This window comes from Callorhinus ursinus, unplaced genomic scaffold, assembly GCF_003265705.2.
Source record: "Callorhinus ursinus isolate GAN/ISIS: 27379988/994484 unplaced genomic scaffold, GSC_fseal_2.0 scaffold17, whole genome shotgun sequence".
NCBI lineage: Eukaryota > Metazoa > Chordata > Mammalia > Carnivora > Otariidae > Callorhinus > Callorhinus ursinus.
In genome coordinates, this window is record NW_027397079.1 from 30016145 (window position 1) to 30044110 (window position 27966).

The window sequence follows — 27966 nt, forward strand, 5'->3', positions numbered from 1 at the left end:
GGGGAACATGTTAAATTGGGAGTTTTGAGACCTTGTATTCCATTGCTCTTATGTGACTCTATTTCTGCATGATTTGAAATCAGGAGTTTGTGGTCAGTAACTTCATGTGTATATATTACAAAGATGACTCAAAGAATTCCTGATGAATCATTAAGACTTTGCCTTTCCAATGTCAGATGCAATGGCTCGCTCTCTAACCTCCTTCAGGTCTTTGCCAAATGTCTCCTGATCAGTGAGGCCTTAGCTGACCACCTTATTTAAAACCACCATGCTCTCCCCGTGATGCCCCCAACACTTAACAATGCTTAGCATACCGGAGACACTCAGTGAAATACACTGAATTGTACTAATAGGGAGAACACTGTGCTTACCATCTGCACTCCACTGCCTATCCCATCAACTGTGAATCTCTTACAAAGCCATTCCCAAGAATGAAATACACTGTTGATGCTACTTGTGTTACTTCTCCTTGGTCTTGTTTGGGAAAATAAAGGCATGGAAGCCAAAGAGGAAATGAGCGAGTACTGAACACCCACCATGTACCAGGCATTGTGCAGAGAGCTTTGTAGCCACCGTGTCATTTATTCCTATTACAGTCCCATGAGGTAGTTGTTATAATCCCTGCTTTTCAAGATAGAACCAAGTCTCAGAAAGCTTAAGAAATGCTTATGGTCACACAATCTATAAAATAACTAGGATTCAGCCAGGTCTGTCTGACCCCCGACAAGAAGAACTTCCTCTCAGAGTATTCGAATCCCTCCCTGTTCAAAAATGCTCTTCAATACTCCCACATTCCACTAATATGACATTTTTTGAAGTACAGATAATACCCACAAGACTTCTATATTTATGGATAATTTGCACATAAGTGGTAACTATTTTAACCAGATCAACGTCTCCGAGTGACAGTTCATTGAGGGAGGAGAAAGGGAGGACGAGAAGGGATTTGACTTTTTTTAAAAAATTTGTTTTGTCTTCATATGGTACAAAATTTAAAAAGTACAGAAGTGTAAATGATAAAAAGTCTTCCTTTGTCCCCATGCCTGTCTATAGCTACCCTCTCCCCTTCCAAAGCAAAAGTGATTCTAGAAGATGCCTCCTTCCCAAGAAAGTTAGACCATGCTTTTTTATTTTTATTATTAATTCAAATGTTAATTCGTATACACACTGCCATGCACCTGTCCCTTTTCACTTAATTAATATACCTCACGATTAGTGATAAGAGATTTGGGGCCGATGTCAGGGATAAAGACGGTCCTGGTCACATGGGTACCTAAAGAAACAATCAAAGAGGCAAGGCCCTGGAGAAATTTTTGCCTTCTCTGCACTTGGGGGTCCTTGTTGTGTCTCTGAAAACGATCTGGGTGCTACAGAGTTCCTGAGCTGCAACAGTGTCCCAAACACCAAAACTTGGAGATGACAAAGGGATGAAGGTAAGGAAGAAAATCAGAGTGTGAAGAAACATTCATAGTCTAATGTGCGCATTCAAATATTTCCTCTCCCTGATCTCATGAGTGCCCTGTGTCCTTAGACAGAAAGACCCCTGAAGACATGTACTCCACCTATTTAATTCCTCCCCGTGTCCTCAGCGCCTAGCATGCAGCTTGGTACCTACTAAATCAACGCTTTTCGTCAGCCTTCAGGACTTTACTTAGATCAAATCAGCTTCCCCTTCTTCCTTCCTCCTTCATAATGTCCCAGAAACCAAAGGTGTTTTCTTCTTCACATTTAAAACTTCAACCGTGCTTTCTATCCAGTGTGGTTTTCTTGCCCCAAGACTGCTGTGGCTTGGGCTAGAGTCTCCCTCTCTCCCAACTGTTCCCAAAGACGAGCAAAAATGAGCTCCTTCCACCTCGGGGGTTTTACTGCTCATCATTAAAAGGGAACAATTGGAATATCAAACAGGAGAAATTGCAATGATTACAAAGGACTGAAGAGGGGTACCACACAAGTCTGATTTCACTAGCTTTCCACATCCACGCTGCCCTGGGTTCCTCTAGTTTCTGAGCTGGTGCCATTAAATCCAGCGGGGGAGGACAGGAAGGAGACTTCATGATTTTCTCTTGCAGGAGGAAGCCAGATACCAGCCTGAGGTTCCTGTTTTCTTATGTCCCTTCACACTTTGGTCCATTTGGCTCCTTGCTCTCTAATCAACGTACTTGTGAATTAGACTATTTCAGGTATTTCACTCACTTATCTTTCCACTCCCATCTGAAGCTGCCAAGGCTGTCCATTAAATAATCCAGGGTTTCAAGCAGTTCCTTTCACTTCCAACTAAAGCCTTCTTGACTGCAGAAGGGAGAAGACCACTAAAAGTTACATAATAATGTTGTGTCTGGTATATAGGTAGGTGAGTATTTGGCTGCTCTGATGGGTATATGACAAATGTCTTTCTTAGGAATATTTCCACACAAATACTGGATTTCCTCTAATCTTTTTCTCCCAAGAACTGATTATTTCCCTGATGCTCACACTTATACGTTCATGTAGAGACAAAGGGATTGCTCGTAATTCCACATACCCCATGTAATTATTGCTTGTGATAACCCAGCAATCTTTAGGAAGTCATTACTCTTCAATTTTCTAATCTCACTTTACCGTGATGAAGATTGCACACTAATCTGCGTAATGCCCTCTGGATTATATTTGCTAGATATGAGTCTCAATTTACTGGCATTTTGGTTAAACATTTTATAGTTCTTATATCATTAGTAGGTTTTTAAAAATGTACTTTTATGTGAGGATCTGATTGCTGAGGTGAGACGAATATCCTAATCAAGTCTCCCTTAGAATAATCTGAAAAGTAGGTATGATGTAAATTTGTCATTGTCAAGAATACATAGGAATAAAATATTTTAGGTAATCATAAAATAGCTCTTTTGCAGCCCGAGCAACTAGGCTTTGTGTCCTTGGGTTATCTGTGCACTGAATCACTGGATTTGGAGAGTCTTCCTGGCTCCTCAACTTACTGGCTCTCTGTTCTTTCTTGGCCAAGTGCCCTAACTTCTCCAAACCTCAGTGCCTTTATTTACAAAGTAAGGACATAATAATGCCTCTCTCAGAAGGTTAGTATCAGGATTAAAGGGAGGGATGCATCTTGTACTCTTAAGAGCACAGTCTCAGGAACCAGACTGTGTGGATTTAAACTGTATAGGCTGGAACAAGAGATGATGAATATCTGTACCTTTGTCTTGTCATCTATAAATGGAAATAATTATAGTACCTTACTCAAAGTTTGTTGTGAGGATTAAAATAAATTAATACTGCAAAACACTTAGGTTCTTGGCAAATAATAAATGCTTAGTAAAAATTAGGTATTATATGATATGTGTAAGCATTGTATAAATCCTGATACCCTTTCTCACCTATTATCTGGGTTCTCTGTACCAGTTTATGCATTTTTTTTGAAGCATACACTGTCATATTAGTTTCAGGTTGTGCAATATAATGATCCAACAATTCTATACATTACTCAATGCTCATCAATGTAAGTGTACTCTTAATCCCCTTCATCTATTTTACCCATCCCCCACCCATCCCTCTGAGAACCACCAGTTTGTTCTCTATATTCTGATGTGTGTGTGTGTGTGTGTGTGTGTGTGTGTGTGGTTGTTTCTTGATCTCTTTTTCTTTGTTCTGTTTCTTAAATTCCACACGTGAATGAAATGATATGGTATTTTTCTTTCTCTGTCTGACTTACTTTACTTAGCATTATACCCTGTAGGTCTATCATGTTGTTGTAAATGGTAGGATCTCATTCTTTTTTATGACTGAGTAATATTCCACTGTGTGTGTGTGTGTGTGTGTGTGTGTGTGTATACATCTTCTTTATCCATTCATCTATCAATGGACACTTGTATTGCTTCCATAGCTTCGCTATTATAAATAATGACACAATAAACATAGGGGTGCATGTATCTTTTCAAATTCGTGTTTCTGTTTTCTTTGGGTAAATACCCAGTAGTGGAATTACTGAATCCTATGGTAATTCTATTTTTAATTTTTTGAGGAACCTCCATCCTGTTTTCCATAGTGGCTGCACCAATTTACATTCCTACCAACAGTGAACAAGAGTTCCTTTTTCTCCACATCCTCTCCAACATTTGTTATTTCTTGTGGTTTTGATTTTAGCCATTCTGACAGGTGTGAGGTGATATCTCATTGTAGTTTTGATTTGTATTTCCCTGATGATGAGCGATGTTGAGATTCTTTTCATGTGTCTGTTGGCTATCTGTATGTCTTTGGAAAAATGTCTATTCAGGTCCTCTGCCCACTTTTTAATTGGATTATTTGGGGTTTGGGTGTTGAGTTGTTTATTTTCTTTATATTTTTTGGATATTAATTCCTTATCAGATATATCATTTGTCAATATCTTCTCCAATACAGTAGGGTACCTTGTCACTTTGTTGATGGTTTCCTTTGCTGTGCAAAAGCTTTCTATTTTGATGTAGTCCCAATAGTTTATTTTTGCTTTTGTTTCCCTTGCTTCAGGAGACATATCTAGAAAAATATTTCTATGGCTGGTATCAAGAAATTATTGCCTGTGTTTTCTTCTTGGAGTTTTATGGTTTCAGATCTCACATTTAGGTCTTTAATCCATTTTGAGTTTATTTTGTATATGGTCTAAGAAAATGGTCCAATTTCATTCTATTGCATGTAGCTGCCCAGTTTTCCCAACACCATTTGTTGAAGAGACTGTCTTCCCCGTTGTATGTTCTTGCCTCCTTTGTTGTAGATTAATTGACCATATAAGCATAAGTTTGTTTCTGGGCTCTCTGTTCTGTTGATCTGTGTGTCTGTTTTTATGCTGATACCATACTGTTTTGATTACTACAGCTTTGTAGTGTATCTTTAAATCTGGGCTTTTGATACCTCTAGCTTTTTTTTCTAGGTTATATTTATTTAATGGAATTATTTTTTACAGATCCTGTTAGATTTTAAAATACAAAGCAAAAATGTACTTACTAGGTATTGGGGAACCTAGTTTTGATGTTTCCTACAATTTTATTCATATTTTACACATACACACGCCTTATCCTTCTTCTTGATAATTTTTTTTTTTGAAGGAAGGGGCAGCCTTTTTATTTGTATTTCTTTTAGTGCTTAGAAGAGTGCTTGTTAGTAATAAATATTTGTGCTTAATAAATAGTTCTTGACTGTGAAATTGGTTACCATTTTTGGAAGGAACTCTAGCAGGAAATGAGTAGGCTTAGATCATTGTGGCGGGGGGTCAACAGCAATCTTAAAGCTAAATTCAGTAATAGAAATTTGTGGACAGAAGTTAAATTTGGTGTAAATTCAAATTTTAAAATTCAAAAGTGCCATGATATAGTAGAAAGGGTGTGAGATTTGCCTTTGAACCTGGAGTCCCATAATCTTGGGCATGCTCTCAAGCAAGTAACTTCATAATATCTCTACTTCTTCATCTGTAATATGAAGACCATCTATCCCCTCTTTCTATTTTCAGAAATGCTTAAAATTATTAATAGAGGTAATCTATGGGAAAGTGCTTTGTAGACAAAAAAAATCAATGTACAATGTCAGGGTTATTGATCATCGTGAGAGGCAAGCCAATGATTCTGACGAAGACACCAGATATTTTTCTGGCCAGCTATATATTGGCAGCTTATATTTCTTCTGGGCTTGTTTTAGTCTTGTCTATTAAATTCTGTAAAGAACAAGGTAGAATCGATGAGTCCTTTAGACTAAAGGACCTGTTAGGTGAGTCAATACTTAACTCCACAATTGTACCCTTAGGATAGGAAGGATGTGGGTCACCAGTGGAGGTGAAGGCAGTAGTAAAGAGAGAGGGAGAGGGGCCAGCACTGCTCCCTGTTTTCATGAAGGTCCCCTAATTCTGTTTAAGTCCTCGGAATGGATGCTGATATGCCCCTTCTCTTCTTTGCCCATCTCTCTATCCTCTTCTGTTCCTCTCTCCAACCAGGTTTCAACTGCAGCCTCATCCAAAGTGTAAGGCAAAGAGAGAAGTGGCAGCCATTCCTACCTCCAGCATTGATAACAAGCATGAAATATGTTTCTCTAAGTTCTGATCATAGGGGAATTAGAAACACTATGATCTTTTTAAATTGAAATACACTGATAGCTCCAAAAAGGAGGCTCCGACCTTGGGGGATCTCAGTTCATTGCTAGGAGAGGTGTAGCTGATAAAACTCCTTGTAGAATATGTCATCATGGAAGGAATCAGAGGGGTCACTGAGTTCACACCCAAATTTTAGTACAAGGAACCATCTTGGTATATTTCCTTTGCATGCTCAAGAACGAAATGTTTGCTGGAACTCATTTACCGTCAGTGAGTGCTCCCTAGGCTCTGAAGTCCAGAGATGTTCCTCCATAACTCATGGGAGATTGGGGTCCTTTCTGAGACATTAAGTTACTGATAGGTCACTGAAAATACTTGGGGCAGCTGGTGGGAGGAGGGGTTCCTATGATGAGAATATAATGATGTGTCCTCTTATTAATAGAAAATGAAGCTACCCCGGACTCATTCTCAGGGTGATGGGCATTTCTCCTTGAACTGTGTTCTTGATGATGGTCTTGCACTGAGCAGCTTATCCCCTCTGCTTCTTTTCAAGCCCAGTGGTCAGGGAGTATAAGCAGCTGGCTGGGATGGGGAGTCTGGTCCAGAGGTTTAGGAGCAGCTTGCAACGGTGAGGCCGAGCCAGCCAGAATGGTTCAGAGAAGGAGCCATGACCCTCAGCACATGCAGATTATTAGTTAACACTCTGACTCCGGCTGGTTGGGGAATGGCTGAGAGAGGGCACTTCGATTCCTACCGAGCTCATTACCTTAAATTAGTTTCCATGGTCTAGTGGCCTGTGCAGGAGAGGGAATTCTCCAAAACCCTGGAAACGTGTGTGTAGGGAGGTGGGGGGAAGGTTCTCTAAGACGAGGAGACTAAGTTAAGCTTCAGTGAAAAAAAAAGGGGGAGGCTGTTAATAATTTAATTCATGCTCAGCAAGCACGCACTCTCTGAGCAGAGAGCCTGTTTCTGTAGAGCAGTCTGAGGACCTGAGCCAACAGCCAGAATGCAAATGGGAAGTGAACAGAACAGGTAACAATGAACTCTATGCTTTACCTCTTCCTGCTTCGCTCAGTGCTACGAGATGAGCTTTACACTCAACTTCTGTCTCTCTTTGTGTGTGTGTGTGTGTGTGTGTGTGTGTGTGTGTGTCTGTGTCTGTGTGTGTGTGCGCGAGCGCGCGCGGACTGGGTGATGACACAGACTCTCTTCACAGGAAAGCACTAAGTGAGGATTAGCTAAGTAACGAGAGCAAATTGCAAGGGTGAAGGAAATGCTCGATAAAATCGCTGATAGATTTCTCCCAGAGGGAAAATCCCTTCAGTGCTCCTTTCATCTGGGCCTTTCGGGCAGCTTCTACCACTGCTATCTCTGTCGTCTTCTCAAGCCTTCCCCTCAGAGCCCTTGCCTCTGAGGAGCTTTGAATTTACCCACTGAAATGACTCCCACATTCTCCCACCAACAGCTGGAAGTGGCAAGACTCATTTTCCTCTGCACGGGGAGAAACTGAGGCAGGAATCTGGCCAAGTGGTGGGTAATTCTTCCCTGTTCCCATCCTGAAGAAAGCAGCTTTTCAAAATGATTCCATCCTGAGTATATATTTCACAAACTTTCTGGCTAACAATTTAGTTAGACACACATTCAACATTCTTCGAAATGTGTGTAACCCTTGCCTGAGGAAGTCCACGTTCAACACATAATCATTTATCTTTTCATTTACTTTCTCTTCTTCACACCAGAGTGGATTGCCTTTTGGACTTAGAACCAATCAGTTTCTTACTCCATCTGCCCACCGAATGGCTTACAGATCTGATGAATCTGCTTTTTAGTGGGGTACCAACCTTCCACAGGCAACTCATTCTCTGGTTGTGGGCATATTCAAAGAAATCTGTATATTTGCACAGAACCTTGGAAGTGTAGACGTGAGCAGGCTTGAATGATCACAGCCCACACTTTTTATTTACAGATGAGGAATCTGAGATGCTGAAAAGACAAATGGCTTACCCAAGAGTTCATACCTATTCAGGGCCACAGAAGAAACTAGAACCCAGGGCCTGTACCTACCATATGGGCTTTTCTCTAGTAATGGAAGCTTAACAATTTGAGACATAAACTAGAGAGAAGTCACTGTAGGGTGAACCTTTATGAAGTAGAAAAAGAGATCATGTGTGTACTAGATAGCATGGTACCCAGGAATCCATTACTGGTTGTATCTCAGCTTACTATGCATAATCGAGAGGTTGGAGCCATGTGCCTCAGTTCATTCACATTTGTATCCAAGGAGTGTAAGGTCTAAAATAGAAGAAAGGAACATCCTTTATCAGTCACTCAGCTCAGTCTCAATGTAATTTGTGCCCCTATATTTGATCTTTATTAGGACCTTGTGGACAGGTGGTTACTATATACTAAAGTATTTACCTACTGTGATGGTTAATCTTATGTGTCAACTGGACTGGGCCACAGGATGCCCAGACATTTGGAGAAACATTATTTTGACTGTATCTCTTATGGTGTTTCTGGATAAGATGAACATCTGTATTGGTACACCGAATAAAGCCCATTGCTCTCCCTAATGTGGGTGGGCCTCATCCAGTCAGTCAAAGACCTGAGCAGAACAAAAAAGCTGAGTAAAGAGCCAACTCCTCCTGCCTGACTGCTTGCAGATGGGACACCCCATCTATTCCAGTCTTCGGACTCACACGAAAACATGGGCTTTTCTTGGGTTGAGGCTACCAGCTTTTGAACTGAAACTTACATCATTGGCTTTCTGGATTCTCAGGCCTCTGGACTCAGATTAGCACAATACACCATCCGCTTTCCCGGGTCTCGACCTTGTTGACTGCAGGTTTGGGGACTTTTCAGCCTGCATAATCACATGGACCAAGCCCTTATAATAAATCTCTCTCTCTCTCTCTCTCGCTCTCAAGTACGTTCATACACACACACATCCTGTTCGTTCTGTTTCTCTGGAGAACCCAGATTGATACCTGTATGTTTTTATACTAAATCCCTAAAGACCTAAGGACTAAAGACCTAAATTTACCTAAAGATTAAAGACCCTCTGCAGTAGATTCTGTTGTTGTTGTTGTTGTTATTACTCTATTTTAAAAATGAGGAAACTACACTGGGGCTATTTAAGTCACTTGCCCAAAGCGCCACATTGCATCTGGCAGGCGTCTGAATTCACTCCCGAGTCCTCGCGCTCCTTCTCTATGATACACACTCTCTCCTAGTGTGTCCCACAAGCCATAAGCATGTGCATATTCTTGGACCTAGCCGTCCAGTTCTAAGAATTTACCCTAAGTAATAATCATGGATATATAAGTATGATGATGCCTCTCAAAACATTTGTAATAGTAAAAACTTTGAAACAAATGCTGAATAATGGGTCATTGGTTAAATGATCCAGGATACAGTTACTCACTGAAATACTGTATTCATTATAAACCATGCTCTCAAGGACTGTTCATTAACCTGGGTAATCATTCACAATATATGCCTGTAAAAAGAATGTCACAGGCCTCAGGAAACGATGACAGTATAATGTTGTATTTTGGATGGGATCCTGGAATTACATTTAGTTATTCCTTTTTCTTAGGCTTGTAACATGCTTTTACTCTTAAACTGGCACAGAAAAGAGTAAAAAAAATAAAGAAATTTGAATAGAGTGTAAACTGTAGTTAATAATATGTCAAAATTGGTTCATTAATTGTGACAAATGTACTATATACTAATGTAAATGTTAATAATAAGGGGGACTGGGCAGGATATCTGAGAATTCTTTCTACTATCCTCATAATTTTTTCCACAAACCAAAAACCATACTAAATTAAAAAAAATTATTTTAAAAAGTGTATATCCAGGAGGACACCCTGTTTGTAAAGAAAAAGAATATATAACATCAGTGCATTATAATAATGAAAGGAAAGAAATCAAAATATTAACAGGAACTATTTTGGCTTGGAAAATATGGCTAATTTTCACTTTTCCATGTTTTCCAAGTTTTCTACATGGAATGTGGAACCTAAGGAATAGCAGGGAGGACATTAGGAGAAGGAAGGGAAGACTGAAGGGGGCGGCAATCAGAGGGGGAGACGAACCACGAGAGACGATGGACTCTGAGAAACAAACCGAGGGTTCTAGAGGGGAGGGGGTGGGTTAGCCCGATGACGGGTATTAAGGAGGGCACGTTCTGCGTGGAGCACTGGGGGTTGTACGCAAACAATGAATCATGGATCACTGCATCGAAAACCGGTGATGTATTGTATGGTGACTAACGTAACATAATAAAATAAAATTTAAAAAATAAATAAATAAGATTTTAATTTAAGGAAACATAATAAATATTATCTTTAAATCTCACTCCCATTTCTTTCTGTAGTGTCTGAAACTTTGGCCATGAAAATGTTCCTTTAATGTAAAGGTAATTACAAAATATGTTCCCTAAAGAGTAGTACTTTATTTTTGCTTATTTGTTTAAGTTTTTAATTTTAATTCCAGTGTAGTTGCCATAGTGTTATAGTAGTTTCAGGTGTCCAATATAGTGCTTCTACAATTCTCTACATTACTCAGTGCTCATCATCATAAGTGTCGTCTTAATCCCCGGCACCTGTTTCACCCTCTCCCACACCTCCCCTCTGGTAGCCACCAGCTTGTTAAGAGCAACCCTTTAAACCTTTATTCCACGTCATTTCATGTGCATGGATCCGATGGGCAAATAAGCTGGCTGTCATTTTGGAAAACAGAGCAAAGTGTCTTCAGAGTGTGTGGAGAAGGACACCAAAAAGGGAGGAGAGGGACAACCAAATGCCAATCCTCACCATTGCCCTTCCTTGCCTTAACAAAAGGCTTCAGGGACTCCCAAAGGGCAACACAGTACATTTTCTTCTGTGCATAGGTGGCCAAGATGTACAAGATGATTTCTGCATAGATGGTGTTTTGATCTAAGACTGAAAGAAGTGCAGTTTGGGTTCATTTTCTAAAATAACCCTCTTACCCAGGCAGCTCTTAGATATGAAAACACACCTCGCCCATTCACCAGGCTGTCTTGTGTTGTGGAGAGAGCTAAGCTTGGAGCAGAAGCCCTAGTCTCTAACACCGTGCCACTAATTTCATATGTGACCTTGGAATAAACCCGCTAAGCTTAGTTCTCTCATGGCTAAAATGAAGCCCCTGGATGAGATCACTGGTGTTCTCACTGTGCGCTACTAAGCCCTAGGTGTTCCTTGGAAGTCTCCCACGGGCCAGGTTGGGATTAGATTCTCTGGACTCCCTAAACTGGATTGAACCAAAGCACCTTAACGTTTACCTGTGTTACGTAATGGGCTTCCGTATAGAATTTTGTTTGAGAGCAAGGATTTTGTTGAACTCTAACATTAAGTGACCCTAAAATTCTGAAAAATTGCTTAAAGTGACATCAGGGGTCAGGGGGCCTGAGTGGCTCAGTCAGTTGAGCATCTACTTTCAGCTCAGGTCATGATCCCAGAGTCTGTGGATCAAGCCCTGCATTGGGCTCCCTGTTCAGCGAAGAGTCTCCTTCTCCCTCTCCCTCTGCCCCTCCCCCTGCTCCTTCTCTCTCATTCATTCACTTTCTCTCTCAAATAAATAAATAAATAAATAAATAAATAAATAAATAAATAAGTCTTCTAAAAAAGTGACATCGGGGTTCAAAAATCTGTTTTCAGGCATATCATCAATATTATCCTGGTTTAAGAAGAAATAAACTACCGCCAAAAGGAGCAAAATCAGATTTAGGTGGTTTCAAAAATAAAATATCCCAGCCAACATAGTCCCTGAAACATTCCTTTCTCTGTCTAGCAGAGGTGATATGGTAAGGCATGTTTTTCAGGCATTTCCATCATGATTCCTTTTGCATATTAAAACCTCCAACCCAATACTTCTGCCTCCTGAGCTGGAAGAGCAACCCAAGTTAGTGATTACCCACAGCCTTTCCAACCTTGTTCTGTGAAATCGGCATTTAAAGTGGTAAGAAAATATGCTGGGAAAATGTATTGCCCTAGTAAGCAAAGGAGGGCAAATGCCTTGTTTCCATTTTGAAGTGAGCTTTGAGCTGAACAGATGGATCTTGTGTTTTTGTGGTATTTCAGCTCTCACCATAACAGACAAAGATCGAAGGATCAAGAGAGAGAGCCAGCAATGCCAACACTTCCAAGGGTCCTGAAACTAATTCAGGCACTGTGAGCCCCCTCCAAGGCATTGATGGTTAGGAGCCTATTAGAACATCTTAGGACTCCCGCCAGTAAGAACAGACCATGCTCCATCTTACAGCTTCTCTGGGTCCAAATTAGGCTGAATTCCAACCTCTTGAAACCTTCAAGTTTATAACCAACTCCCCTATTTTAACCTCTCCTGAACCCTGACAACATAGGCATTATTTATTATTGGAAAGGACAGCTAGGTAGCAGGAGAAGGTTAAGTAGAAAACCTCCACATTGCAGAACAGTCTTGGTGGGTTCTCTACCTGTGCCTCCATTCACCCTGGAGCAGATAAACTTAAGAGCAATCATATGCTTTTCAGCAAATTAAAGCATCTATTTGAAGGAAGCATTTGAACAAAACTCGACTTGATTGGGTCTGTTTTCTATAGTGTATTTCTATGGGGAATATGTTCTTTAAAAAGTCAGATATTACTATATAAAAGGATGTGAAGGGAAAGAATTTGTAAATGCACAAATTACAATCAATTTATGTTCATTTGATTTTTTTGTGAATTTGACATTCTCTTCAGTGATTCTTTCCTTGCTTCTTCCTTATATCTGAATCATTATGTTTATTATGTAAAGGGAGCAATTAGTCCTATGTTTATCCTCTGGTAGACTTGATGGTAGTTCTAATAGGAAAACAATATATGAGCATGAATATTTAAGACCATATAAAGTTTGTAGAAATAACTGCAAATTCTCTAACCTTTCCCCTTGCATATATACCTGTTTCCACGTTCGCTTCAATCTTCTCTACTTTATCCTTTCCCTTTTAATTTTCTTTACACCCTTCATCCCCAACTTTCATCCTTATTCAATGACAATCGACATCACAATCCATGGTTTTTGCATCTGATCCATTAAAATGGCTCATCCTATTGAAAACTCTGGCTGGCCAAGTGCAAGTTAACAGGGAAATTCTAAACAGGCCCTTTGTACGCAAAGCTCATTATAGTTTCAGTTTCTGCAGGTTGTGGAATACTCAGCCCTGCAATGGAGAGTCTGCACCGTGCTCTCTAATGGGGCAGGGATCAGGATGATGATATATCCTCTAGACACATTCATGAGTAAGTTGCTAAACTAATCAGCGTAGTATCATGGCAAGGGCTCTGGAATCAGCCTACCTGGGCTCACAACGTGACTGTTGCTTACCAATTATATAATCTTTTGGATAGTTATTTATCCATTTTAAGCCTCATATCTGTCATCTGGAAAAGTATATAATAATACCTATCTTTGTATTGTCACGAGTACTATATGATCTTAGGGACATAAAGTGTGTTTGACTTTAGTGTTAAGTGTGGTACCAGACTCTGGTAACACTTTACTAATTGTCTCCTCTCTTCCTTCCTGCTTTTTCTCCCTCCCTCCTTTCCTCACTTCTTCCCTTCCCCCTGTACTCCCTCCCTCCTTCCTTCTCCCTCCCTTCCTCCTTTCCTTCCTCTCTCCCTCCCCCCCCCCCCTCCCTCCTTCCCTCCCTTCTTTCCTTCTTTCCTCCCTTCCTTCCTTCCTTCCCTCCTCCTTTTCTTCCTCTCTTCCTTCCTTCCTTCCTTACTGAGGGCATATCTGGGAGCGATGAGAGGATGGATATCTAAGACAGTGGTTCTCAAATAGTCTTCTAACCCCAGCAGCAGCAGCATCACCTGGGAACTCGTTAGAAATGCAAATCCTTTGGCCTTACCCCAGACCTCCTGAATCAGAAACTCCGGGCGGGGTGGGGACCCAGCCGTCTGTGGTTTAACAAGCCTGCCAGATGATTCTGAATATGAATATTCTGGTGTGAGGTTTTAAGTCATGCAAATGAATCTCTGCCTCCATTAAGGTGAAAAGGGAAAGGCCTTCTTGGCTTACATGGTAGTTGGGCAGTATGACAGGATGCAGAAACGCTATTAGAATTACTAGAAAAACACCATCTTGAGCAGCTTAGTCTGTCAGGGTGTGCCTTCTACTCAAGATGTAAATGAGGACAGGAGAAACAGCACTAGTATCAGCTGCTCCGTGATTAGTCACTCTCAGGTAACTAAACAGCATGAGAGAGTTGATCAAGCATGCTCTTGGGTAATTAATTGGCAGTGGAAGTGTGAACTCTCCCCAATTTAATATATATTAAAATACTACAGCAAGTATTGGTGAGTAACGGGGAGCAGCTAAATAGACAGCCTTTCGTTACATCATGAAGGATGTATATCTCAGTTTTCTGGAGAGTATTCTAGAGGAAATGTACTCGTAGGGTAAAAGCCAGAAGAAGACCTGTCTGGTGTCATAGCAACTATAACAACATTAACATAGGTATAGATCTACAGGAGACTTCATGAAATTGTTTCCATGGCCAATGATTACATAGAACATTTCGTTGATCCACCCTTTCACACACCTCCCCGTATGATATATGAATGTTATCCTTTTTAACTGAACTTCCTTTCTTGGTCTTTTAGAGAACTTGTTAGGATATTTTCAAGATCTGTTCTAGCCACGGGAAAGGAAATGGAAGAAGCTATACATCCTTGACCTCAGGAGTAAATTTTTTTGCTAAAATACTTTGTGGAGAAGTTGTTCCAATGCCATTTCTCTTAGGAATTTTTCTCTTTATCATTGTAATCATGTTTATCTTTCCCTTGTATGATTAGGAAAGTATATTCACCACAGTATTTATTATTAGTCATTGGTATGTTTTCCTATGCCCCTTTTCCAAGTCAACTCTGTTCTACTTATCTTGAAAAACTAAAATAATAACTTTAAAATAAGTCCCAGTGGTTATTTCATATTAACCGAAGCAAGTAGAGAAAGCACAGGAAAATGAGATATATGCATCCTTTCTCAAATGTAAGAGCCTGATACTAAACGTTTTTGAAGGACTTAAAAACAAGAGCAATATTTGTTTATAATGCCCAATCATATAGCAGTTATTGGATCCAAATGTGCAATGTGTTTATCTGCAAAGTAGTTAAATGCTAATCGAATTCTTCTAGACTAGAGCTGTCCAGTAAAATTATGATGTGAGTCACATATGTCATTTAAAAAATTTTAATAGCCAAATTGAAAAAGGTAAAGTGAAACAAGCCAAATTAATTTTGATAATATATTCTACTTAACCCAGTATATCCAAAATATTGCCATTTCAATATGTATCCATATAAAAAATTCACACTCTTTCTTTGCATTAAGTCTTTGAAATCTAGTACATTTGACACAGCACATCTGAGTTTGGACTAGCCACACATTTCAAGTTCTCAGGAGCCACCTATGACTACTGGACAGGGCAGTTTTAGACTTATTAAAAGAATAAGTCTATAAGATATATTCTTAAGTTCCCCCAAATATAACAGATCATCAGAAGAAAATACATACATGTACAAATAGTTAAAAAGTGTGTTGAAGGTAAAGCTGTTGATTTGTCAGTAATTATACATGTTAAACAGTTTTCCTATTATCTTAAACTGTTCTTAAAAGACAGCATTTCAGTTCAGTTGAGAAGTAGAGATATTTAAAGATGAAATGTTTTTCTACCATTCATGTCGAAATTTGATGAGCTCTATCAAGCACTAGATTTCCTGCATTCTAAGATATACTCTTCATATTTCAACACTTATGAACACAGAACACATGGTACAATTAATGTGTACATTTGATGTGCTTCTTTTCCTAAAATGTCGTGATGTTCTTCTCAACACAGAAATAGTTGTGGGACATTGTGTGGTTGTGTTATTTGAGACTATGTTTCAGCACACGAGAGATGAATTTCTTAGAGCCTTTATCAGGGATCAGAATTACAGGGTGGGAACATGGGGCGCCTGGGGGGCTCAGTCGTTAAGTGTCTGCCTTCGGCTCAGGTCCTGATCCCAGGACCCTGGGCTCGAGCCCCGCGTCAAGCTCCCTGCTCCTCGGGAAGCGTGCTTCTCCCTCTCCCACTCCCCTGCTTGTGTTCCCTCTCTTGCTGTCTCCCTCTGTCAAATAAATAAATAAAATCTTAAAAAAAAAAGGTGGGAATATACAAATAAACAATGGAATTAAAGTGTTTACCTTGAACAAGCAAAGGTGAGGGTGATAAAGGACAGCTTTCAGTTGCAGCTCTACTTCAACTCTAGGGAGTATAAATGTATGAGATCTTATGGTACTCGACCTTGTTAATATCTACATACTGTTCTGCAGAGTGTGCTGGAACTGAGTTTCCCATTTGTATGATAGACAAGCTAACGATCTCTGGATGGTGAATATGTTCTCTAAAATGGTCCCCGAAACAATGGCTAATACAATGTGTTTTCTTTTTAAAAAATTTTTTTTAAATTTTTTATTATGTTCAGGGAGCCAGGTGATGGGTAGTCAGGAGGGCACGTGTTGTGATGAGCGCTGGTGTTATACACAAATAATGTATCATTGAACACTGCAATGTGTTTTCTACGTCACTGCTCTATTCCAAGAGGAATCAAGGGTCACTGAGCTACATTCATAAATAGAACTAGACTCCCAGCCAGTTGTTTTTGTTAGACCAAGTATTTAAATACCCAAGTACTTAAGGGTATTCCTTAAATACCTTTAGGCAGGAAAAATAATCGACCCGGAGGAAAGACGAGTGGGCAGAGAATCAAGTTTATAGGTCCTTCTATGTATGTCTGAATTACCTGAAACTATGTATCTTCTGTGGTAATAGTTAGACTCTTATTTTCATATGTGTCACATTGGTCTTTTGGAAAATTCAAATCATTTCTAAAATGCCAGTTTCAATAATACTGAGTGCCAAGGTAAAGAAGAGGTTAGGATAGCTACAGCCTAAAGCTTGGCTAAAATACCTTATCATGACACAAACATCTATTCTTCTAGATATATGCAAACTGACCATTGTTTATCTCTCTCTACAGTCTAGAAAATCTGTGGAGTAAATCCTTACCGTCTCTTCATACCCGGTTAATGCTGAATTAGTAAAATCCTATTTTATTAGTCCCGATAAACAGATGGAAACATAAAAGCCCCATAGGGACAGCTCACACAGCCCGTTGATGGCATCTGAGAATGCCGGGTGCCTGATTCGGCTAATTCTCACCTCAGGAAGGCAATCCTCTTATAAGGGTCAGAGCCTAGAGTCCATGTCACTGCTCATGCTGTGTTTAGGTCTATCTAACTGGGTGCATGCAGAGAACTTTCAGCACCGAACACTCATCAGACAGAGGCAGGGAGCATGCGGCTCCCTGTGGGGTGGGTCGTGTTCTCTTGTGTTTAATGGAAGTTGTGGGTCCACTTTCCCTTGGGAGAAAGAGGTTGTTTGGGGTTATTGTTCTCTCATTTTATGTTGATGTTTCAAGAGAAGGGAAAACTCCAAAAACTTCCTTTTTCATGTTTTTGCTTGAAGATCCGGGACGATTTCTGCCATCAGCCTTTTGCTGGTGGCTTGCCTCAATTTGCTGGGAGAGAGTTGTGGGCATCTCCAGTCATGGCCTCAAAGTCACAAAGCTCCCTAAGTGTGCCTGCCATCCTTTTGTTTCTGCCACTTGATTGGTAGGGGACCGTACTCGCCTCTCCTTTTTCTGACCCCTACCTAAAAACAGGATGACTGGTATGTAGGAATTTGTCAGATTTTAACCCACATGAGGGCTTTCTGAGTCTTACTATGACACTACCAGATGCCTTTGGTCATCTTTTGAATATACCCTGTATAGTGCAACAATTTTTTCCCAAACCACATCAGACCTCTCTAAATCCTTTGCCGTGGACCCCAAAATTCAGGGAGAGGGAGGGAGGATTTGATCTGAATAAAAGTGACTATTTTTGAGAGTAAGCTAGGGATGGGACCACATGTCAGATGCTCAGAATTTGACTCCGTGGTCAGTAGATCAAGAAATGGAAAACATCGACCACAGAACCGTGGCCAAAGGCAGAAGAATAAAGATTTTACTTTCTACCTCTGGCATAGCATTTGCAGATTCTGGCCAAAGTCTCACCCGTCTCTCTGCCCTGGAGCTTCTGTCTCAAACGGGAGGTAATTGCCGGCAGCTAGAGCTCACAGGCACACCGCATGATGAGTGAGGTCATGTTAATGAAGCCCTCAGAAAGAAAAGCAATGTGAAGCGGCAGGGCTATTACCGTTCCAAGATTATTTTATAAAAGCGAAACTTAAGTTCAGTGTGATGATTAACAAGCTATTAGAGCCTAGTTATTGATTCCTCTATCTTTAGAGTAGCTAATGCAGTGCAGGCCACAGACCCAAAGCTTTCCTTCTTCCTGTGTGCCTTTGCTTTGTGATGGCGCTTTCTTTGGGAAAATGCAAATCATTGAACACACGCAGTGGGACATCTTTATCAGGCAGTTACTGGGAGAGGGGAAAAACACCTCAACTGGTCGTGTGCTGTATTAATTTTTGCTGATAACCAAGATTCATGCAGATGCATGGGAAATCACATCATAAAGAGGAGAATGAAAAAAGTAAAGCATTAATGCAAACTTCTTTACTCCGAAGCAGCTTGTGTTTGCATTCTATGTGCATTATACATGTACATATTAAATATGCTGTTTCATAACTTTGATCCTTTCCTATTCCTCACAAGGAACTGCATCATTGATGGTTTCTCCTGTTGATTAATATGAAGACCAGTATTGTTTTTATCTGCCATAGATGGCAAATACTATTGGTGAAGCCACTTAAGCGATCTCCTGTTGATGGACACCGAGGGTGTTTACAATGTTTGCTTTCATAAATAGTGCTCTGATGAACTTCATGCATATGTCTCTGAGATTTGGGCCAATTTTCTCTTTGTGATAAATCTCTGGAAGTGGAATGGTTGAATCAGAAGATTTAGAGATTTTGTATCTTTAAGCATAGTGCCCATCTACCCACCAGAAGGGTCACACAGATTCCTTTCTGCCTCCACTGTAATGGTGTGCCTGCCCCTCCCCAGCCTTGTCCACACTGGGTACTGTCAATGTTTTTGATCTTCACCAAACTGATAGGAGAAGGGAAGGTCTAACGATTTTTACATTACATTCTAGCCATGCCTATCAGACTATAACTGAATACAGTTGTTACGTGTCAGGGGACCTGGTTTAACTCATAGCACACTGTTTGAATCTGTGTAATAACCAACTATGATATAATGAGACTTTCCATAGTCTCGAAAAAGAAGCCAAATTTTCACGTGGTTTAAATTGCTTTCTCGTTTACACTCCCAACATGCTAGGTCATCTGGGAAGCCCTTTGGAGGTGCCCCAAATGACCCCGTACAAGACATTAGCTGCCTATCCATGAAAGGAAGACCATGCTCAACACGAACAAACTCTACAATGGTGACTGTTCATTGGGTGGCCTGCGGCATTTGATTCACTAGGAGGTATTGATCCCCTTGCCTTTAGCAGAAATATTTTTACAGTTTCAATTTTGACGTGTTTTAAAGGTTATTGTCTCCAGGACAGGTCACTGAAGGAAGAGACCTCACACTTCAGCAGAGCAATTTCATCTTCATGACCCAGCCACACACTGGGCAACATATTTCTCCTTGCACTGACGGATTATGTCAAGATTTACAAGGCCTGGTCTACATGAAAGCAAGCACATGTTTGGGCAAAGATTCAAATAAGTCAGAGATACAGGGTCAGCATTATCCTGATGCAAAAGTCAGGCCTTTCTCCTCTTCTGCCTGCGCCAGAGGCCATCCCCTCAACAAACACACATGCACATGCCAGCATTTTTTTCATCTTCCTTTTTTAAAATATAGTTTTCAGATATTTGCTTTAGATTCAGTTTTCCATGAAGACACCCATGATTGATTTACTGTGAGTGTTACCCTTCTGGAAAGTTCATTTACCCAAAGTTTTTTGACTGGTTGTCAAATAATCAGTTTTGAACCCTGCCGTAACACATTTTCCTCGCATTCCTTTCAGGAAGTACAGTAATGAGGAAAGAGAAAATTATCATGAGCCAGTATGTGGAGACCTGGTATTTGGAATTCTAGAAGTTTATGTCTTCTGCCCAGTTCCTAAGCCTTCTTTCTAAATAACCATCAAGCGGCAAACCTGGTATAGACAGCTGACCCGGTTAGTTCAATCTGGACAGTACATCCGTATGTCCTCCTCCTGGTGTCTCAAATTCTTTTCTGTGACTACGAGGGAGCACTGTCTTCTCTAGGCTATTCCTTAAACTTCTGTGTCCTTTGTGTTCCCCTCATTTCCCCATCCGTGGCACCTACAACACATTACACTAACTTCATAATGAAGGACCAGTGTGAGTAGGGACACATTGAAAGGCATTTGCCTCAGGCCTCTAGAGCCAAGAAGTCCCAGGCCAGCCAGAAGGTGCTGGATCATTACTAGCATTTAGCAGGTGCCACACCCAGCCCTGAGCTCAATACACTTCACTATGACTTCTCAAAGTATCTTCATATTGAGTGTTAATTAAAGGTACTCTTTTGGGGGCTTCAATGAGATCAAAAGCACTGATCTTCAATTTTGTGGTGAGGAATCAGGAAAAGCTGGTAAACAAAGATCAAGATGAAGTCTTAAAACGTTGGCGCAAGGAGCATGTTAGAGTGAGTCAGGACACTTGGTGAAAGTCCCAGATCTGCCTCTTACTAGTTTTAGAATCTCGAGTAATTCAGTTAATATATTTGAGCGTTGGTTTCCTCATCTATAGGATTCATTGAAGGTAAGCGAGGTAATATATGATTGTTCCTGGCATTATATTTGACACATTGCAGATGCTCATTAAAAGGTGGCCATCATCTGATGGAATTTTGTGTTAGGAATTCCATCAGATAAATTGCCCAAAATACATAGGAAGGCCATCAGACTGTTTACAGAGGGGTATTGAGTTATATGATTTTGAATTAAAGAAATACATTTTTTTCCCTAAATTGTCCCATAAGATGATTTAACCCAGGAGAAAATATAGTTACATCTTGGTACAGTTTCTATCGATTTAGATTAGACTCTTACTACCTTTTAAGGTCTTCTGAAGTTTCAGTGATGACTTGTCTTTGTTTGGACAATGAATTAGAATTGGATATTAAAAGCTTGTTTATAAATTTCAAAAAAAAAGGTGGCTATCATTATGATTTAAGCCCTCTGTGGCTTTATGTTTCTATGATTTACTATATATCAGAAGCATTTCTGTAGCCCACGTTGGCTAGACAGGTACTGCTGAATGCCAAGGACATGAAATGGGGTGATACTATCTGAACTGAGAAAAGAGTAAAAGAAAACATCTAAATGCATATTTTTTTGGAGTTTATTTGTATCAGTTGCCAATATTCATTAGGGAAGGAGAGGTTAGAATATCAGTTTTCTTAATAGCTGTTATAGAGTCCTGCTTAGAAAGTAGTAATTCTATCTCCACATTGACTTTTCCTCAGTTTTATTGAGATGCTACTGACTGTATGAGTTATAAGGTATATGGCACAATGTCTTGACCTATATGTAATTACAAAATGATTACCACAATAAGTTTAATTAACATCCATCATCTCATGTAGAGAAAGAAAGAAAGAGAAAAAGAGAAAGAAAGAGAGAGAGAGAAGGAAGGAAGGAAAGAAGGAAGGAAGGAAGGAAGGAAGGAAGGAAGGAAGGAAGGAAGGAAGGAAGGAAGGAAGGAAGGAAGGTGGTTTGTTCCCCTTGTGATGTGAACCTTTAGGCTCTACTCATTTTTATGTTTCCTAAATAAGTCTATGGGTCATCAGTGAGTGTGATTTCACCAGGATAAGACTCTTATTTACAAATTGTTAGTATGGCTAAGGGTGTCTGTTTGTTTTAGATCTGCAGTCAACAAACTACAGTCACTGGCCAAAACCACCCTCCTCAATCTGTTTTTTGTAAATAAAGTTTTATTGGAACACATTCAGTTATTACATCTCTGTCTGCTTTCATGCTACCTTGGCAGAGTTGTTTAATTGCAACAGAGACACAGAGATCATATTGCCCACAAAGCTGAAAACATGTACTATCTGACCTTTTACAGAAAAATTTTGTCAACCCTTAATTTAGATTATAGTAGCATTGTTTCTGATTGAATAGGTAGTGGCTGCTACCAGCATATAAAGTTTAAACCACTTAAGAGCACACAACAGAAGACTTGAGTTATAGTATATGTGAATTTATTTATCTGGAAGAGAAGGGAGAATGAGCCTGATACCATCCTTCTTGTATGGGTATACACACAGAAGTAGGACTGGCAGCTAGAAGATGGAATTGAAGCTCCTTACATGAGAACACACCTAAGGAAAGTCATCCCATCATGACTCTAAGGAAACAGGATTATGACTCTATATAATGGCTGTGGAGAAACATAAAGGTGTTTTCTGCAAGTGTGATGGTAGGTGAGAAAAATTAAAAAGTGAGAGCAATAAGAACTTGTTCCATATTGAGGGGATCTGTTTCGGAGCCCAGACCAAATGGACCATGAAGCAAGAAATGCAGGGTGAATTTAGGTGACTTCATTTAGGGAGAAATAACAACTCAACATATCCAGAGCAGCGAGAAGAGAGAATGTTCACCAGTCACTGTAGGTTGCCGTGAACTTCCCCCACATGGATTTTTAAAGCATCGTATCAATGATGGATGTGTGCGTGATTCTGTGTGCCCTGTAAAAGAGAAAAAGACCTAAATCCATTTTTATCAGAACTAGAGAAAAAAAATAGTTCAGATGTTTGAAACTTTTCTGACGTAAAATATTGTGTAATTCATAAACAGTTCTTTGTGTTTTAGTTCGTAGTATGTCCAGAATATAGGACTCACTAGCTACCCTCATGCACGAAACAATTGCTCGTTGGTGTGTTTGTTTGTGAAGTGGTAAACATTACCCTAGAGGATGTTTAAGTTTGTGAACAGGATGAATTGGTGACTATGGACATGGAAAATGCTGTCACCGGGCCCTTCTCTCGCTGATCACCATCCCACCCCCAGCTCCATACCGCACTTGCGCGCTGCCGTCCTACACCGTGACATTGGCCATACTCTCTTGGCGATACACAAAGCCTATGCCAGGGATAAGCTGCTCTTTCAGGCGCCTATCGGGCTGTCAGCATGTGCTTCGGAGAGATAGTGACATCGCTAGGCCCTGACATACACCATAATGTCAGCACAGCAGAAGCAAGTGGAAGATTCTACTTTCCCGATAAAGATCAGTTGCTGTTTCCTGTCTTGAAGACGAAAGTTGAGCAAACGCAGAGGTCATCTGTGTTTATATTAACAATGCAGGAGTTATACTACATTTTCGCAACAACATCAGGTCATTATTTATCCACTTGTCCTTTTTTTTTTTTTTATCATTCCTTTGAACTGCCTACATTTGCTTATCATGATATTTCCAAGTCTGTAAACAGCCCAAGTGTGGCTGTTCTATTTCTCTAAATAGAGTCTTAGGTCATTTTATTATCCAACATTAGAAGTCATCAGAATGCACCCATCTGTTGCCCTTCCACATCTGGTGTAACTTTAACTCTTTAAGCCTGAAGAAAAACCATTGTGACGTTAGTTACTTTATCCTACCACATTGTTTTCTGGTATATTGTCTTCCCTGAAAAACCACAAGGAAAAATGAAATATATCTATTTCTTTGGAAATGGGATTAAATATAATGGCTACTCCCCCTCTGCTTAGTGATCTTTTTGGTTTTCTGTTGCCCTGATTATTTTCCCTGGGATCACAGCCCCTCAAAGCCTTTTCTTACAAACTCAAAAAAATCTTTACAGATGTGAAGTCTAGAGCCTCGGAGGCTGCCTTCCCCACGGCCCATGGACACATCTCCATAGCAATGGAGCTGTAAGTGAGGCAAAAAGCCAAAGCCTGTTTAGCACCAACAACCTTGTCAATTTGCCAATCATTCTGTTAGATTTCATTACATGCAGGATTAGATTTTCTTGCATGTGCATTTTGGGGGTAACAGACTTTTGGTGGACCAGTTTTCAATCCATCTACCTTCAGTTTGATAGCTCCTTCAGCTAAAAAGAAAAAAAAAATGAGTTCAGCTTTTAATCACATGATGAAGCAAATCACAATATATCGACTGATTATAAGATAGTTCGGGGCGCCTGGGGGACTCAGTCAGTTAAGCGTCTGCCTTCAGCTTAGGTCATGATCCCAGGGTCCTGGGATGGAGCCCCACATTGTGCTCCTTGCTCAGTGGAGAGCCTGCTTCTCCCTCTCCCTCTGCCTACCTCTCCCCCTGCTTGTGCTCTCTCTCTCTCTCTCTGTGTCAAATAAATAAAATATATTTTTTAAAAGATAGTTCTAATGTGTGAGTCAAGATAAGCTCTCTTTCAGTTATCTCTTGGGGAAAGATGTTCAACATCAGGAAATTGACAGATGTTTAATTACTTATGTTGAGTTGCTTTAAATATAATATGAACAGAGACATTTCAACCACACAGTTGTTTTCTTCCAAGTTGTCACCCATTTGAGCTGGAATAGGCTAGATTGTTCTGTGGTAGCAAACTACCCCAAAGTCTTGGCAGTTTCCAACAACCAAGATTTATTTTTCAATTACACGACATGCTCAGTGAGCATTAGCAGGTGGTTCTGCTCCATGTCATTACCTAGATGGGACCCACAGTGATGGAGGAGTCTCTTTTAATACTGGTGTCCATTATGACACAGGCAAAGACAAAGGTAGACCTCGGTCATAGAACAAGCTATGACTTAAGCTTCTGTGTGGATATCACACAAGTCACTTCCATTTCCATGTCCATTTCAGTGGCATAACAAGTCAATCCAAATCTGACTTCAGTGCCTTGGGGAAAATATAATTCCATGCCCAGGAAGGGAAGCAGGTATGAATGAGTAGTAATGAAATCCTCCTCTCCATCAAACCCAGGTGTCAATGCTTTATTTGAGTAAGTTTTTTTTTTCCTTCTTCTTCTTCCACATCCTTTTTTAAAACCAACCTGGAAACAGTGTTTATAGAAATCAGCTTCACTAGTTCTAAAGCAGGGGCCTCATTATTGGGATGTGTTGTCTGAACTTATGAGCAGATTTCAACCAAAGGCTTATTAGCAGGTTGACTTAATAGGGCTTAAATGGATGACCCATTTTAGGACTCTCACCACCCATAGAACTATAGATTTTCCTGCTTAAGGGTTTCACACTTACGCGAGAAAGGAGTACACCCTTCACCAAAAGGACCAAAGCTCCCTCCTGCTCTGTCAGCTACTGGTTTCCTCCAGAAAGTTACTAAAACCAGGTACAAGGAGCTGAGGTGTCACTACTCAGCAAGTCCACAGAATCTGTGCTTATGACAGTATCCTGGTAATTCCTGATCGTTGCATCACTCCCTGATGGAGACCCAGCTTTTATTTCAGCAACAATAATGGGTGGTCCTGGACCCCTGACCTCACCTGAAGATGTCTGTATATTGGATCTGCCTTATATATGGGGCAGTTGGTTCAAGACTTAGAGAAATGTCTACAGACACTCTCATTCCAGGTAAGTTGTTTTGGTTTTGTTTTGCTTTTGGGATAGGACCTAGTCATATTTTGTCCACTATTGGAAAGCATAGATGAGTATTACATACGGAAGCTGGTTTATGCCTTCCGATGTGTGAAGGTTTCTGTAAATAAGCATTAGCTGCATCAACACCAGGGTCTATGCCAATCGGCATAGTAATGCTTGGACCTTAGTGATCTGAGGGTGGAATGAAATGTGGTGTTTTGTTTTTTTTTTTTTTTCGAGACAAAGTAACAAGCTGTATGTTTTATAATATGAAGAGAATTGGGGATATAGAAGGATATTTATCTTGAGTTTCTCTTCTCTTTGTTTTGTAGAATGATGGGACCCGACCAGGGGAATTGGCCAGAAGCAACAATGGCTTCAGGCTTGGTGAAGTGGACTAAAACATGAAGGTAAGTGTTTGAGACTCCGGTGTCCTGGGATCATGTCTCTGCCTCATCCTACAGAGTCCCGGCCTCCTTTTACAACTTTGGCCCCAACACTGTGAAGCCTTCTGCCCACTGACTGTGCTTTCCCTGCCATATGCTGATTACTAATGCCAGTAAAATACCTACGTACTTTGGCAGTAACGTATGCAGATACGTATGTTTCTAATTACTGGGAAATTGTTAGAACACGACTTGGCTTCAAGATACACAGTTAATAATCCAGGCAGAAATAATGCTTTGTTTTCTAACAGAAGGAAATAAGAACTTCATTTTAATCATTTTTTCCCCTTTCTCTCCCTTTTTGTTTGTTGGATACACATACATGGGCAATATCATAAACGGGCAATACAAGACATTCTCGTAAACAGTGTGGCCATTTCTTCTCAGACATCGGACATACTACATCTGTTACCTGCTTAACCATCCATCCCCTCCTTTGCTACAGCTGCATATCCAGGATTCTGGGTCCTGTCATTGTTTTTAATGGATACCATGTACACTTTTAAAGAATAAGTGTAAATTCATTAAAGTTCTTATTTTAAAATATGCATCCATATAGTGTACGTGCATGATTTTTGCTTTTCCTAATCTTTTTCTTGCAGGCTTAAAAGGTTAAATCTGAGAGCAACCCGCGTGTATAGAAACTGAATGCACTATAGGTTCAAATGGGCAAGGAAGTTGAGTAAAATCGCCTTGTCCCATTCTTGACTATGTTATTCTAATTTGCATTTTCAAATCAGTGTGTCTCAGCCTTAGGACAGTGCTACTATTATTGTTGGTGGATTTTGCAACCTAATCTTGACTCATTCAGCGAACCACAGAAAATCACCCGAGGCCAGATTCCCAGTCCACAGGAATTCCCTTTCAAGTGATGAGAGCCTTACTCTTCTTCCAGATCCCCTTAATAATTAACAGTTTCTTGAATATAGAATTATTTCTGCTTACCAATGAAGCAGAGGATGTTGTCATGTTCCCTTTGCTTCATCATGTCCAAGGAGGAAGAGAAATCTAGTCACATACTGATGAGTAGCAGTGAATGATAATGTTCCGCTTTCTTCTAGAGCAAACCTGGCCAACTGTTTCAGAACACATGTGCAGAGCTTGGGCAAGTGGTGTGAGCTTGGAGGCACTGAGTGAGATTAGAGATGGATGTATGGAGTGCCTGCTATAATGCCTCTCAAACTCAGGACTGAACTGTCTCCCTAGAACCTAAGTCATTGCTTTTCAGTATCTGACAACTTGCAGATGTTCATCATTGAAAATAGGGACTGTGCTTTTCATTTTGTGTAAATGATGAGTAAATGGCAAAACAGCTACAGAGGCATTGCCTAAAAATGGCGTTCTTATTAAATGCATTTGCTATTATAGACATGCACCATCTGATTGTTTCTTGTGTTACACTGCAACTTCTTTTGGCACATGAGAAACACTTTTTTCTTAAGGCTTGTTAGTTTAAACATCAGTCAACGTTCATTTATTGAGCCTGACTTTACAATAGGCATCAGGGATATGAAGATGAGTAAGGCATGGTCCCTGACCTCCAGTAGCTCACGGTTTCGAGGTGCCTCCATGATAAAAATAACTAGCATTCATTGAGCATCAACTGCATCTCCTCAACTGTATTACCTGATTTAATTTTCTCATGACCTTGTGCAGTGAATATTGTGTAACACACACATGTAAAGAATGTGAGTTTCAAAGAAATCAAATAACTTGCCCATGGTCACAGAACAACTTACATGGTCATAACAGAGTTGTAATGTAAGGCTAGATCTCTCTGATTCTGGAGTCTATGCCCTTATTGCTTCTATTTTATATTAAGCTAACTGTGTGATACAAAAAGTCACTCAGGAAATGC

At 40.2% G+C, this 27966-nt stretch overlaps 1 protein-coding gene across 1 annotated transcript in view; it reads left to right on the plus strand.

Annotated features, from left to right (window-relative positions):
* NRG1 (neuregulin 1) overlaps positions 1–27966 on the plus strand; it is a 1085273-nt gene that overhangs the window by 747225 nt on the left and 310082 nt on the right. The window lies entirely within an intron of this gene.